A 16,766-nucleotide genomic window follows, 5' to 3' on the forward strand; every position below is an offset into this window, starting at 1 on the left:
TTTGCCTTGGCGAGTCTGTTGTCTATCTCATTGTCGATCCTTGCATCTGATGAAATGGTGCAGCCGAGATAGGTAAACTGGTTGACCGTTTTGAGTTTTGTGTGCCCGATGGAGATGTGGGGGGGCTGGTAGTCATGGTGGGGAGCTGGCTGATGGAGGACCTCAGTTTTCTTCAGGCTGACTTCCAGGCCAAACATTTTGGCAGTTTCCGCAAAGCAGGACGTCAAGCGCTGAAGAGCTGGCTCTGAATGGGCAACTAAAGCGGCATCATCTGCAAAGAGTAGTTCACGGACAAGTTTCTCTTGTGTCTTGGTGTGAGCTTGCAGGCGCCTCAGATTGAAGAGACTGCCATCCGTGCGGTACCGGTAATTCCCATAACTTACAAACTTTGAATTTAAATTTGAACATTACAGCATTTTGCTCTAATGGCTGCATCAAGCATACCACTATCAGAATTGCACCCCACCCCCAAGGTTACTGATAAAGCCTTAATAATACCCTTACTAGGCAGGGATAGGAAGACACTTTGGGAGAGTCACCCCAGCAGCGAGCGACATCGGCTAGGATGCTGCCATTTTATTCAAACACAACTTTATTGAAATTTTATTCAAACAGCTGTTGCGGGCAGGGTGCGACCGGGGTGCTCCACTGGCTGAATGTTTGCTCTCATTCTCACCAGGAATATGTGTGTTTCTTTGGAAAACTTTACTTTTACAATTTTAAACTTCTATTGAAATTTTACTTATTCTCACTGATTTTTTAAAATTCTATTTATTTATTTACTTGAATTTTTATTTTTGCTGGTTGCTTGAGTTCCAGATAACAGGCATTTTACTGTATTTATTATCAGAATGTATGAAATGGATACTAATGGATAAAGTAAAAATACAAAATGCTGGAGAAACTCAGGAAGTCAAACAGTGTCCTTCATGTAGCAAAGGTTAATGTACATAACCAACATTTCAGGCTTGATCCCTTCATCAAGGTATGGAAAAATCTTGGCAGGCATCCAAAAAAAGGATAGTTTGGGGAGCTGATAGGGCCGAAGGCAAGAGAAGGGAGGTAGGGAGCAGCAGTGACCAGGGGAGGAGGGATGACTGGGGTGGGTGGAGGGGGAAGGGAGGGGAGAGCAGGAAAACTGGAAAGGTGGAGGGGAATAATGGGCAAATGGGTTAGCAGAAAGCATCTAGCTGGAGAGTGCCTGGACAAAAAAGTGTTGTTTCACCAATCTGTGAGTGATCAGAATGGGATAATATATAAGGCCATGGACAGACATGTGAGTCTGGGAGTGTGACTTGAAATGGTTGGCTTCTGGGAGGACTCTGTTGTCGCAGAGGGAGCAGAGCTGTTCAGCGAAGTGCTCTCCCAATTGGCAACCGGTTTCTCCAACGTAGAGAAGGCCATAATGGGAGCACTCCAATGTAGAAAACAACACCTTATTTTCCATCTGAGCATCCTCCAGCCAGATGGTATTAACATCGACTTCTCAGCTTTCCGTTAACTTGCTAACCTTTTTTGTCCCCTCTCCCTTTCCAGTTTTCCCATTTCTCCACTCTCTCTTCCCCCTCCACCCACTCAGCCATCCCTCCTCCCCCTGATCGCTGCCGTCCCCTCCCTTCCTTTTCCACTATCATCTCCTACCTTTATCCCCCCCTTTTCCTCCCCCAACCTTTAGTTTGGACGTCTGCTGACATTCTTCCATACCGTGGTGAAGGGCTCAAGTCCAAAACTTTTCCCTTTGCTCCACAAAGGACCCTGTTTGACCAGCTGAGCTTCTCCATTGTTTTGTGTTTTTACTTCAACTACAGTGTTGACAGATTTTTGTGATTTACAAATGTATAAAGGATCATGAAATAACATTTTGCAAGGGATATCTTTTCTATTAATCCCATTTCCTTGCAATTTTTACTTTTGTGTTTTGGTAATCTTGAATGAATAGGATGCAGCAGAGAAAATCCTAAAAGTGCACATAATTGCAACGTATTTCTATAAAATTAAATCATTGAAATTATTAGCACAGATGGATGCAAAAGATATCTGTTACCTGGTCATTCTTTTTGGAAGGAGTAGGAAATTAGAGCTGGTCACCTGCCTCGTTCCTGCTGATCAACTAAACATTTAAAAACATCTTGGTGACGTGTCTATACTTGTGGCACTGGGTTCTAACAGGTCTGGATTTTAACCTGGAATAAGTAAGCACCAAAGGAGAGGAGATTTTCTGAGATATTGATTTCTCCAACAAGTATATTAGGCCAAGACAAGGAAATCCAGGAGCTGCTGGCAAAGAAGCGAGCTGCCCACCAGGCTCACCTTACAAAGCCGTCCTGTCCAGAGAAGAAACAAGCCTTCCGTCGCGCATGCAGCCATCTTCAGCGCAAACTCCGGGAGATCCAAAATGAGTGGTGGACTAGCCTCGCCAAACGAACACAGCTCAGCGCGGACATTGGCGACTTCAGGGGTTTCTACGAGGCTCTAAAGGCTGTGTACGGCCCCTCACCCCAAGTCCAAAGCCCGCTGCGCAGCTCAGACGGCAAAGTCCTCCTCAGCGACAAGATCTCCATCCTCAACCGATGGTCAGAACACTTCCAATCTCTTTTCAGTGCCAACCGCTCAGTCCAAGATTCCGCCCTGCTCCAGCTCCCTCAACAGCCCCTAAGGCTAGAGCTGGATGAGGTTCCCACCCTGGATGAGACATATAAGGCAATCGAACAACTGAAAAGTGGCAAAGCAGCAGGTATGGATGGAATCCCCCCAGAAGTCTGGAAGGCTGGCGGCAAAACTCTGCATGCCAAACTGCATGAGTTTTTCAAGCTTTGTTGGGACCAAGGTAAACTCCCTCAGGATCTTCGTGATGCCACCATCATCACCCTGTACAAAAACAAAGGCGAGAAATCAGACTGCTCAAACTACAGGGGAATCACGTTGCTCTCCATTGCAGGCAAAATCTTCGCTAGGATTCTACTAAATAGAATAATACCTAGTGTCGCCGAGAATATTCTCCCAGAATCACAGTGCGGCTTTCGCACAAACAGAGGAACCACTGACATGGTCTTTGCCCTCAGACAGCTCCAAGAAAAGTGCAGAGAACAAAACAAAGGACTCTACATCACCTTTGTTGACCTCACCAAAGCCTTCGACACCGTGAGCAGGAAAGGGCTTTGGCAAATACTAGAGCGCATCGGATGTCCCCCAAAGTTCCTCAACATGATTATCCAACTGCACGAAAACCAACAAGGTCGGGTCAGATACAGCAATGAGCTCTCTGAACCCTTCTCCATTAACAATGGCGTGAAGCAAGGCTGTGTTCTCGCACCAACCCTCTTTTCAATCTTCTTCAGCATGATGCTGAACCAAGCCATGAAAGACCCCAACAATGAAGACGCTGTTTACATCCGGTACCGCACGGATGGCAGTCTCTTCAATCTGAGGCGCCTGCAAGCTCACACCAAGACACAAGAGAAACTTGTCCGTGAACTACTCTTTGCAGATGATGCCGCTTTAGTTGCCCATTCAGAGCCAGCTCTTCAGCGCTTGACGTCCTGCTTTGCGGAAACTGCCAAAATGTTTGGCCTGGAAGTCAGCCTGAAGAAAACTGAGGTCCTCCATCAGCCAGCTCCCCACCATGACTACCAGCCCCCCCACATCTCCATCGGGCACACAAAACTCAAAACGGTCAACCAGTTTACCTATCTCGGCTGCACCATTTCATCAGATGCAAGGATCGACAATGAGATAGACCACAGACTCGCCAAGGCAAATAGCGCCTTTGGAAGACTACACAAAAGAGTCTGGAAAAACAACCAACTGAAAAACCTCACAAAGATAAGCGTATACAGAGCCGTTGTCATACCCACACTCCTGTTCGGCTCCGAATCATGGGTCCTCTACCGGCACCACCTACGGCTCCTAGAACGCTTCCACCAACGTTGTCTCCGCTCCATCCTCAACATCCATTGGAGCGCTTACACCCCTAACGTCGAAGTACTCGAGATGGCAGAGGTCGACAGCATCGAGTCCACGCTGCTGAAGATCCAGCTGCGCTGGATGGGTCACGTCTCCAGAATGGAGGACCATCGCCTTCCCAAGATCGTGTTATATGGCGAGCTCTCCACTGGCCACCGTGACAGAGGTGCACCAAAGAAAAGGTACAAGGACTGCCTAAAGAAATCTCTTGGTGCCTGCCACATTGACCACCGCCAGTGGGCTGATAACGCCTCAAACCGTGCATCTTGGCGCCTCACAGTTTGGCGGGCAGCAACCTCCTTTGAAGAAGACCGCAGAGCCCACCTCACTGACAAAAGGCAAAGGAGGAAAAACCCAACACCCAACCCCAACCAACCAATTTTCCCTTGCAACCGCTGCAATCGTGTCTGCCTGTCCCGCATCGGACTTGTCAGCCACAAACGAGCCTGCAGCTGACGTGGACTTTTTACCCCCTCCATAAATCTTCGTCCGCGAAGCCAAGCCAAAGAAAGAATATTAGGCCAAGACAAGGAAGTAATTTTCAGAAAATCTTTTAAGAAACCATCCTGTGAAGACAGAAATGGCAAGTATCTCAATGGCTTGCATCTGATTTACATGATATTTCATCAACTCTCTGGCACCAAATGATGAGTTAAAATTTCATTTTAAAGTACCAACCTTCATTTGTAGAACTAATGCCTTCACTCTTCTTCAGTCCCAATATTAAAAGCCCACTCCATGAAATTGGATGGTGAGAAGATGAATCTCAGTTGAGTCAAAAAGTTCAAAAATATTTTTATCAAGGTAAATGACATTATCTTTTGTTATGTATTCCTGTGTGTCACTGAATGGGTCATCAATGCACTCGACCACTGCAACACCACCATGAAGAATGCCTACTGAGCCATACCAAGACCACACTTCGACAAGTCTGATCACTTGGCTGTACTCCTACTCCTGGTGTACAAGGAGAAGATGAGGACCACAGCACTAGTAGTGAAGACAGTGAAAGTATGGATGAGGGAGATGGAGGAGCATCTACAGGACTGCCTTGAATCGGTGGTCTGGACCATATTCATGAACTCATCCATAGACTAGAATTAATATGCAACAGGTGTCACCAACTTCACCACGACCTGCATGGATGAGTGTGGGCTCAAGCACAAATACCGGGTGTTACCCAACCAGAAGCCCTGGATGAATCAGAGGATTCACGACCTGCTGAGGGCGAGAACAAGTCTGTTTAAGGCCAGGGATCAAGATCTCTACAAAAAGACCAGGTTTGACCTGTGGAAGGCCATCTCTGAGGCAAAATGGCAATTCTGGAGGAAGCTAGAGACAGAGACAGATACATGCCAGTTGTGTAAGATAGTGCAGGCCATTACAGCCTACAAAGCAAGGGCCTTAAAGGGATGTGATGCTTCATTATTCAACGAGCTGAACACCTTCATGCCTGCTTTGGAAAGAAAGTAAGCAGTGCCTATTGGAATCCATACAAAGGCTTAGGACTCTGTGATACCTGTCTCTGAGGACGATGTTAGAACATCATTCAGGAGGACTTGACGGCTACTTGGCAGGGTACTGAAATTCTGTGCCAACCAACTAGCCAGAGTGTTCACAGACATTTTAAAACTCTCATTGCTTCAGTTAAAGGTTCCCACCTGCTTCAAAAGGGCATCAGTCATCCTGGGGCCCAAGAAGAGTAGCGTGAGCTGCCTCAATGACTATTGCCCAGTAGCACCAACTTTGACTGTCATTCAAGATACAATTTATTGTCGTAGTAATAAAACAGTGTTGTATTACATGAAATTTCTTTTTGCCTGATGCCAGGCAGGGAGATTTTCCGCCAGGAGAAATTGCCTTAGCGTCTCGTACAGTTCTTACAATCAGACTTACAGTCAGAGAGGGAGAGTCCCCCGAGAGTCACCGAGTGTCCATGGATTTTCCCCCAGCGCTTACACAGCCTCAACAGCCACACATAGTCCAAACCATTGGCATCCCGAGCTCCAGATTTGAAACTCCGACATTATCAGGAACCCTTCGGCACCCTTGGCACCTCCTCGCATCCCAATTCCGATATCATGCACCCCACTAGCCAGCTCGAGGCACTCTCCAGGAGTTCACAGCACAGTACAAGTCACCCAATAGCATTCTCCAGCAGCCCACAGCTTCCATGGGTTTCTTGCTTCGAGTCGCCAATAGTCCGCTACATGCGCTGGTCCTCAGCTCAGAGCCGTCTCACTGGTCCAAACCTGTGGTCACTGTCCCTCTGGGTAATCTCCTCCACTTCTCCTTCTCAGACAGGGTCTGGTCTTCCCATCCTCTGGTGCCCTGCTCCAACCCTCTGCTTCCCCGGAGTCTGCAGCCCCTCGTTACCTGCTGCTGATTGATAGGAGCTGCCAACTTGGGTGCAGACCCGCAGTCGCGGAATTTCAACTAACCCCCCGCCCGACTGGCTCACTCAACAGGCTGTTCGAAGCCCGTTTGGAGCTGATGGCAGTCGATTGGGTGGCTGGATCCAGCGGGAACACTGCATCTCTGCTCCCTCTCTCCCCATGGGTCTGCACTAGGGACAGCGCTGCTGCTACAGCGGTGGTGTCAGTGCTGAAATCAGGCTGGCCATGGCCAAAATTAACACATACCCAATGTGATAGTATGGATTCTATCACCAATGTGTATATGTATATATTGTGGATTAGGATGGTTGTGATTGGCTGAGAGCGTAGCCACGCCTACTGACAGGTCTTAATGGGTTGCTCCTAGCCAGACCCAGATCATTCTGGACTGGTCGACCTACATGAGATACACTCCAGTGTTTTGGTTAATAAAAGTCTTACAATTTTATTAACTAGAAAGTTTTCAAGGGATGGAGCATATGCTGCGACTGGAACGCCTCAACAACGACTCACAGTCGGTTACAGCTTCGAATGACTTTAAGCACTGGGTGAGATGTTTCAAAGCTTACCTACAACTCTCCGGAGCCATTGACTACTCGTATTGATGTCTATGGTGTCCCCGAGAGTCTATGAGAGCATCCAGGATGCAGCCACTTACACCGCAGCCATGAAGATGTTGAAAGAACTCTACGAGTGACTGGTAAACAGGGTCTGTGCCCAGTACAAACTAGCGACCAGGAGGCAACTGCCTGGTGAGTCCTGTAAGGTTTATAGCTGAGCACTAAGGGTACTGGGCAGAGCCTGTGCCTGCTCAGACAGAACTACTGCTGACACCACCGACGATCTCATTCGGGCCGGGGTCCAATCGAATGAGGTGAGACAGCACCTGCTAGACCACGGGGGAGAAAACCTAGAGGACATGATCTGGATCGCAGAGACAATGGAGGATGCGGTCTTAAGTATGGACACTTACTCTCAGGGCTGGACCGCATGTTATGAAGTGAGTAGGATGCCCTCCCTCAATCCTACCACCCCACGGCCCACCGACGGCCTGTTGGCCACCACTACGCTGCCTGATGCGACCCCGAAGTGCTACTTCTGCAGGAGGAATAAGCACAACAGGTCCCAGTGTCCGACGAGGAAAGCCAAGAGCCAGGTGCCTTAAAAATGGCTACTTTGCTGTAGTCTGTCACTCCAAAATGGCCACTGTCAAACACAGCACCTCGTGTGAAGCCCAACTGTCACCCTCCAATTCAAACATCTCTTCTTCAGAACTCTTGTCCAATGAGACCGAGGGCATCACCGCGCAGCAGCGCCTGACATCATGGGGCAGGCGCCGAGCGTGGAAGGTACAGCCCACCCTCGCCGTGATGATGTTGGCCTGCTTGGACCTCCCACATGGAGTAATGACTGCCCAAGCCCAAGCCCCAACTTCAACGACCGCTGCTGCCACCATCGCTGCTACCGAGGCTGCCGACCAGGTACCCACCGCCACCACCACTGCCGATCAGGTGCCTGCCACCACAGCCGCCTCTACTGTCACCACTGATGCTGCCGACCAGGGACCCACCTCCACTGATGCTGCTGACCTGGTACCCACCGCTGCTACTGCCAACGACTGCCTGCCTGACCGCCCCACTTCCACCAACAGCAAGCAACGACCCCCAGCACTTACCGTTGGCTGGCTGACACCCCCAGCAGGCTGCAGGCAGCAGCCCCAGCTCCTTGATGCTGACAGCTCCAGCTCGACTGCTTTTGTGATGTCACCATGCACACGTAGTGCTCTTCAGGCCCGACGCTGCATGACGTCATCACGTAAGAATCCACTGTTCCCAGCACAGGTCTCTGCATCAGTCACCCTGGACCAGAACTGCCCCCATCCCCTTACAAAAGCAATGGAACTGATTAAAGTGCATGGACACCATACCAATTGCTTATTTGACTCGTGGTCATCTGAGAGTTTTATCCGTCCAGACCTCGCCCATCATTGCAGACTGGTCATTCTCCCCACTGATCAGAGGATTTAATTAGCAACCAGATCGCACTCTACTGGGGTAAAGGGGTATTGCATGGTGTCCCTGAAAGTCCAGGGCATCACATTTACCGATTTTAAACTATTAGTCGTCCCCCAAATGTGCGCTCCCGTATTGCTGGGATTGGACTTTCAGTGCCAGTTCCGAACTGTTTCCCTGCACTATGGGGGGCCCTACATCCCACTCTCTGTCTGTAACCACTCCACCCCAGAGGCCTCCTGCCAGCGACAGCCCAAGCCACCTGCTCCCACGCCCTAGCGCCTCACTTGTAGCCTCTCCATCCTCTGAGTCGCTCCTCCAGCACTCTTCGCAAACCCCACCCCTGGCTGGAAACCAGTGGCCACCAAAAGCCGGCATTATAGTTACGAAGACAGGAAATTTATCAGAAGCGAGGTGCGCAAGACTGCTGGATGAGGGCATTATTGAACCCAGCTCAAGTCCCTGGAGGGCCCAGGTGGTGGTGGTTAAAAACGGGCAGAAGCCGCAGATGGTGGTTGACTACAGCCAGACAATCAACCGCTTCACACTCCTGGATGCGTATCCCCTTCCATGGATCACGGATGTGGTGAATCAGATCACCCCATACCGTGTATTTTCCACCATTGACTTACGTTCGGCCTATCACCAGCTCCCGATCCACTGAGAAGACCAACTTTTCATGGCCTTCAAAGTGAACAGGTGGCTGTATCAATTTCTCAGGATACCTTTTGGGGTCACGAATGGTGTCGCGGTCTTCCAGTGGGAAATGGACCGGATGGTTGGCCAGAACGGGCTAACAGCCACTTTCCCATATCTGGACAATGTCACCACCATCTGCGGCCATGACACGCAGAACCATGATGCCAACCTCGAGAAATTTTTTTAAGACTGCCATTTGGCTGAAATTAACCTACAATTTCGACAAGTGTGTCTTCCGGACCACTCGGCTTGCAATTCTAGGTTGTGTGGTGGAGAACGGGGTGCTAATGCCAGACCCTGACAGCATGCATCCCCTCATGGACTTGCCCCCCCCCCCCACACACACCCAGAAGGCACTCAGACGCTGCCTGGGCTTCTTCTCCTACTATGCCCAATGGGTTCCACACTATGCTGACAAGGCACAGGCACTTATCAAGACCACCTCCTTCCCCCGTCAATCGAGGCCAGAGCGGCTTTTGACAGCATCAAATTGGACATCGCCACTGCAACGCTGCATGCCATAGACGAGTCCATTCTATTGCAAGTAGAGAGCAATGGATCTGATTTTTGCACTGGTGGCCACTTTGAACCAGGCCAGCCAGACAATAGCCTTCTTCTCCAGGACACTCCAAGACCCTGATAGCTGACACTCCTCTGTCGAGAAGGAGGCCCAGGCCATAGTCGAAGCAGTACATCGTTGGAAGAAATACCTCACTGGCAGGCACTTTACACTGCTGACCGACCAACGTGCGCTCTCATTCATGTTTAGCAATTACTAGCGAGGTAAGATCAAGAACCACAAGATTGCTAGGTGGAGAATCAAACTCTCTACCTTCAATTATGACATACTGTACCGGCCTGGTAAACTTAACGACCCGCCAGATGCGCACTCCAGGGGTTTTTGTGCCAACTTATAACTGGTCAGGCTGTAGAGACTCCACGAGGAGCTCTGTCATCCAGGGGTCACTAGGTTCATGCACTTTGTTAAGGCTCGCAACTTGCCCTACACGGTCGAGGAGATTTGCTCCATTTGCACTGAGTGCAAGCCCCATTTCTTCCATCTGGAGAACACCCACGTCATCAAAGCCACTCGACCCTTTGAACATCTAAGCGTGGACTTCAAGGGGCCCCTACCGTCGACCAACTGTAACGCCTACATTCTTATGGTGATCGACGAGTATTCTCGCTTCCCATTCACTATGCCCTGCTCGGACATGACCACCTCCTCAGTCATAGAGGCCCTGCACAACATCTTCACCATCTTCGGGTACCCTAGTTATATCCACAGTGACTGGGGGGGTCCTCGTTTATGAGTGCAGAGCTGCAGCAGTACCTTCTGGAGCGCGGTATTGCTTCAAACAGGACCACCAGTTATAACCCACGTGGTAATGGGCAGGTCAAAAGAGATAATGCCACCGTCTGGAAAGCGGTTATGGTTGCCCTCTGGTCCAAAGTTCTCCCCACCGCTCGCTGGCAGGACTTGCTCACTAGCACCCTATACTCCATCCACCCCCTCCTATGGACCGTGACCAATGCCACTCCCAATGAAAAGATGTTCTCTTTCCCGAGGAAATCTGAATTGGGAATAACCATGCTGGCATGGCTCACGGTTCCCAGGCCTGTCCTCCTGCGACGCCATGTCCGGTACTCAAAGAATGACCCTTTGGTTGACCAAGTGATGCTGCTCTATGCAAACCCGCATTATGCATACATTGAGCCGGGAGGACACAGTCCCGGTAAGGGACCTAGCCGAAGCCGGATAGGACCCAGCAGTGCTCCCAACCCAACCTCCTCCAACTCCTTCTCCCCTAGGTCACGTGGTCGAACAAAGGGATCATCACCACCTCACCAACTCAGGCCAGCCTGTCGACAACGTCGTTGGGGAATTGAGCGAAGCGGTGGCCGTACCCAACGAGCCTGCCAGTGACACGACTCCAGTGACCCCAATCCCAGCACCACGGCAGTCACACTGGATGATCAGGCCCCCCGACCATTACAGCCCCTAACTTTCCACCAGTTCCCCTCCCTTTCCTTTTACAGCCCTCATTTCACCCTGGTGTCAGTATTCAGCCCAGGGTGAATGTGTAAATGTATATATTGTGGTATAGGATGGTTGTGATTGGCTGAGAGTGTAGCCACGCCTACTGGCAGGTCTTAAAGGGTTGCTCCTAGCCAGACCCAGATCATTCTGGACTGGTCGACCGACATGTGATATGCTCCAGTCTTCTAGTTAATAAAAACCTTGATTTGGATCAAGAAGCCTTTGATTCTTTAGACATGCACTACATCCAAGCAAAGATCTGGACCCGTTGCAATTTGCTTATCTTCACAATTTCTCACAGCAGATGCAATACTGCTGGCTCTCCACTCAGCTCTAGAACACCTCGAAAACAGCAATTCATCCATGCGACTGTTCTTCATCGACTACAGCTCAGCCTCCAACACCATTATGCCCTCAGTGTTGGTCAAGATGCTACAAACTCTGGGCATCCTCCCTGCAAATGAATCATTGGAAGACCACATTCAGTATGAATTGGAAACAACGTCTCCTCCTCACTGATCATCAACACAGGCCCACCCCAAGGATGGATGCTTAGCCCACTGCTCTACTCATTATACACCCATGACTGCGTGGCCAGGAATGCCATCTACAAGTTTGCCGATAACACCACAGTGGTCGGCGGAATCACAAACAGCAATGAGGAAGCAAACAGGAGGGAGATAGATCGACTCATTGAATGGTGTAACGACAACAACCTGGCACTCAACATTCACAAAACCAAGAAGATGATTGTGGGATTCAGGAGAGCGTCCGGGGAACACAATCCAGTCCTCCTTATGGGTTCAGTAGTGGAAAACATCAAGAACTTCAAATTCCTAGGTGTCAACATCTCCGAGGTTCTGTCCTGGAGCTTCCATATTGATACAATCATGAAGAAGGCTTGCCAGTGACTATACTTTGTGAGGTGCTTGAGGTGATTCGGTATGTCACGGAAAAGTCACAAAAACTTCAGGAGGTATACCGTGGAGAGCATACTGATTGGCTGCTTCATTGTCTAGTATGGTGGCACCAACTCTCAAGACAAGAATAAACACCAGAGGGTTGTTAACTCAGCCTGTGATATCACAGGCACCAGACTTCACTCCATCAAGGATATCTGCATGAGGCGATGTCTTAAAGAAGCAGCCTCTATCCTCAAGGACCCCCACCACCCAGGTCTTGCCCCCTTCACTCTGCTCCCATCGGGAAAAAGGTACAGGAGCCTTAAGTCGAGCATTCAGTGGCACAGGGACCGCTTCTTCCCTGCTGCCATCAGATTCCTGAATGATCAATGAACTAAAGGCACTGCCTTACTTTTCATGCACTCGTATTTTTATTTTTACTTTTTATATTATAATATGAATGTTTGCTGCAAAAACACCAAATTTTGTGACTTGTTCATGACAATAAATTCTAATTCTGACATTTATATGATGGTAATGGTGCTTTATTAATTTAAAATTATGTTAATGAGCATAAAACAAATAGGATGGATTGAAGTAAATTGATAACTTTTGTACTTAGATATAATAATTTCATTTTGGAATGATCGTTTGGGCATATACTGAACAGACGAATTTGCTGAATGATCACATTTCTGTAAATTATTAATGAAAATTAATGTTATTTCTGCTGCTTATCGGGAAGCCATAAAGGACTATGGCAAATGTGGTGAGTGTAACAAGAATATTCACCTCGGTCATATTTCCACATTGCCATTGATTTGAACAAAGGTCAGATGGTCAGCTAAGGCAGCCCAAAGTAAACAAGACAGGAATGATTTTCAGACTATGCGATACAAATAAAGATTATTGATGTCTTCAATATTTGGAAAGCATTGCTGTAATGTTCAAGTTCATTTATTTGTCATCCCATTGTACCAGTACATCCTGACAAAACAGCATTCTTTGGTCCACGGTGAAGAACAGTGCAAAAAGCACGTACAGACATACACACAGAAAATCAATGCATATACACAGTAAAATGCACATATACTCAAATAAATATAATTAATAAATAGTAGAGAATTGTTTTTGCAGTCATTTAGCAGTGTCAGAATCTATTTCTCAGCCCACTGGTTCTGGCTCAATTGACTTCATACCGTGAGTTTTGAAAATTATGGAAACTCAAGATATCAAAAGGGTGCAGGTAATAACCCATATTAGCAACTTTTTTGTACTCCGACAGGCAGAAAAATATCATTTACACTGTTTGGTTGCTATATTCATTCATGGCAATAGAATTTCTAATTGAAATAGCATTAAAAAGGGATGATGAATAGCTCTCTCTGTATGATAATTTGCAACATCACTTAAAAAAAAATGCCTCCCCCAAGTTCTGACCTGGCCATGCAATTTCACTGTTTCTAAAAATTAGATGTTGCATTATTGGTCACACTGTGAGGGTTTTTTCCAATACAAGCTCTTTCAGATGAAGATTGTTTGATTTGAATTATAAAACATTCTGTGCAGACAACACTTCATTGAACAAGGCCACAAAGGGAATATAAATGGGTTGGAAATAAAGGCAGTGGAATAATTTTTCAGTCAGTAATTTATTGAAATAAGGATTTATTTGTTTTCTAAGTTTCCTACAAAGGTTCTAGAGAGGTGGAAAATATTTGAATCCTTGCAACTTTGACAGAGTCTGCCACATCCTTGGGGCCAGGGGAAAATTAATTGTGCTTCTTTTCATTTGTCATCATCTGCTATAGCCTGATTAAGTCCATAGCATTTCAACTTTGACATCCAGGAAAATTCAAGACCGAAGGGAGCATCATTCATTCACAGAATAGATTATTCATCTCTCCTTAAACATTAACTGTTTCACATACCACAGATACTGCCTGTCGTACTGTGCTCCAGCAATTTCTACTTTTATTCAATTTCGAGAGACTGCATTTCAGTGATTTTCACTCGTCTCTCAATGTCCAGCTCCTGGTCAAACCAAATATCCATCGTGTCAGACTGTAGTAGGCACTCAGGATATGACTAGAACAATTTCATGCTGAGACAAAGCTAAAATCGAAAGTACATCACAAATAAGAACCTGTGCAGCAACTGTGGGATTGGTTAAATATGCTGCTTGTGGTTTGGAAGAAGCACTCCCGCTTTTTAAAAGGTGACGGTTCAGTTCCAGGCAAGCAATTTCTACACATAGATGAAAGCTAAAGCTCCAGTTAGGTTCTGAGGGGAGGCTGCACTATCACAGGTCATTATTTTACAGGTGAGACATTAGATTGAAGGCCAGTGTGTTCTCCGGAGTAGAAATAAATCATCCCAGCATGGCTAAGTCCAATATCCATGCTCCAATCAATAAAACATACTGGCTCCAAACCTCTCCTCAGAAAATGACAGAAATGTTTGGATGCAGACTGGATCCTAAGTGCAGGTGGTTACAGAGAACAGGCCCTTCAGCCCATGGTGCAGTGCTAACCTCTTCTACTTATTTACGGAATTAGACACCTTCTCCATGAGTCCACTCAATTGACCAGCATTGGTCCAACCAATAGTTAGCCAGTCCTTTGCCTTGCTAACTGCTGAGCCTAAAACACCTGTTATGTGCTTGTGGATGTTTCATGGACTTCAACAGTGCACAAAGTCGTACAGGGCAAAAAGAACAAAGGTAGTAAAGGACTTCCTTAAGTTGGAAAATCTTCCTACTGAGCTTCAGTCCACATTGATTCCATGGGCCCATTGAAATCAATGACAGGAAGTTGCTGTATACACATGAGATTTGAAGGCTGAGTTCCAAAGTATCATTGAGTTGTTCTCTGAAAAATGCTCAAGGATGGGTCTAATGGAGTTAAATGAGAAAATCTGCAAATGGTGGCATCAAGTGCAATGCAAAAATGTGCGGGAGGCATTCAGCAAGTCACAGAGCACCCAAAGGTAGTAAAAGGTCATCAACATTTCAGGCCTGAGGCCTCATGAAAGACTTGAACATAGAACTTAGTGCATAGAACACATACATCAGGCAGACACTACCTTGTGGCGACCCACTTACCAGCAAACGAAACGGATCCCAAAATGACAGATGTGCTGTAGAAAACATAGGAAATTGACCTGTATCCAACACAGCTTTTTACCTGGCCTGATGACATCACTGATGATGTCACTTCTGGTCTATGTGACTGAAGCAGTGATGTATATAAGCCTGGCATGCATGCCTGGAGGTGACAGTCTTGCACTAGGCTCCACAGCATGTACATCAACTGTCCATTGTAATCATCAACTCGCCAAGGTGTAGAGCAATTCCACAACGTGTACACCAACATCTATAGTAGCTCAGTATGGAATACTTCAGTGTGAGCCAGCAAATCAAGGGATGCTGTTCATCTCTAGCTAATAAAATCCTTCAGTTCCATTACTTCAGCCTTTTGGTTAATTGATCACATTAGTGACCCTGATGGTCCAAATGATATTTGGCCTCAACATGGAAATTCTTTCTTTGATACATGCTGTGGCTCTGAAACGACCAACATTTTAGACTTCACAATCATCTGTATGGTTTGACCAAGCAGAAGCCCAATTCCATCTGATTCCACGTGGTGCTACTATGTAGTAAGTGCCCTGGATCAAGAGATGACATGCTCTGAGTTTCTGCAGCAGCCTCTAGAGGAGGACAAGTGAACTGCACTCAAGAGTCTGCTCATCCATACCTGTGGCCTCTCACGACATGAGCGAGTGGCCCATTTACTTCACTTGGATGGCTTGGGCGGCAGGACCCCTTCCGGACTCGTGAGTGAAATGCTGGCTCTAGTGGAAGGGCATAGGCCCTGACTAATGTTAAAGCAGGCTTTCTTGGAGCTGTTGCCAGAAGATATCCACATGCTGCTGTCTATTGAGGATTTCAATGACCCACAGAGAGTTGCGGCTTGTGCTGACATTCGATGACGGGCTAAGCGAGAAAGTGTGACATCCGAAGGAGAGGTAACCAGATCCTTCTTACAGCAGGAGGACCGTGCAACTCCAACATTAGATCAGCAGCAGGGTCAATCAAATCTGTTGTCAGACCACCAATCGGCCAGGAGACAATGCGATAAAGATAGCACCCATTGGTGTTACTACCATCAATGATGGGGAACAGAAGCTCGCCACTGCCAAACTCTCTGTGAATTTCAGGGAGTCGCTGGAGCCAGCCGTCGCTAATGGCTGCAGCAGCTGGCTATTGAGACAGCCTTTTATATGTCTGGGATCTACATTCTGGCCGGCATTTTTTGGTGGATACAGGGACTGAGAGTACTTCTTCCAAACCAAAAGCAACATAATTAACCAATCTTACTGTTGCTGCAGAGGTTACCCCTAAAGTGCGTGACACATGGAACGGAAAACCTGGGCCATCATTCAAAGCTGCAAACTGCAGTAGTTTCCAGACATTTGGCACCTGTAGGATCTTGCTTCAGTTCGGTGATACTAACTTCATGTAGACCTTCACAGTAGCTATGGTCGCGCAACAGCTACTGGGAGCTGATTTTCTCAGAGCACATGGTCTGCTGGTTGACATAGAAGGACAAAGCCTCTAGGTCAACCAACATTTCTAGACCTTCGCCCTAGGTGAAGCAAAGCTGGCAGCACTGCAATCAGACTACTTTACTCTTTAGGAGAATGAATTCACCAGGTTGTTGGCAGAATTCCCCACAATAATTCTACTGCA

General features: G+C 47.5%; 1 long non-coding RNA gene across 3 annotated transcripts in view; it reads right to left on the reverse strand.

Annotated features, from left to right (window-relative positions):
* The window catches only part of LOC138742325 (uncharacterized), a 42,618-nt gene extending 27,414 nt beyond the window's left edge, over positions 1 to 15,204 (reverse strand). For all 3 annotated transcript variants that reach the window (XR_011344099.1, XR_011344080.1, XR_011344125.1), the window contains exon 1: positions 15,117 to 15,204. This is a non-coding gene — a long non-coding RNA (uncharacterized lncRNA). The remainder of the gene's footprint in view (positions 1 to 15,116) is intronic.
* Between the last annotated feature and the right edge of the window lie 1,562 nt (positions 15,205 to 16,766).

Source organism: Narcine bancroftii, chromosome 1 (assembly GCF_036971445.1).
Source record: "Narcine bancroftii isolate sNarBan1 chromosome 1, sNarBan1.hap1, whole genome shotgun sequence".
Classification (NCBI taxonomy): domain Eukaryota; kingdom Metazoa; phylum Chordata; class Chondrichthyes; order Torpediniformes; family Narcinidae; genus Narcine; species Narcine bancroftii.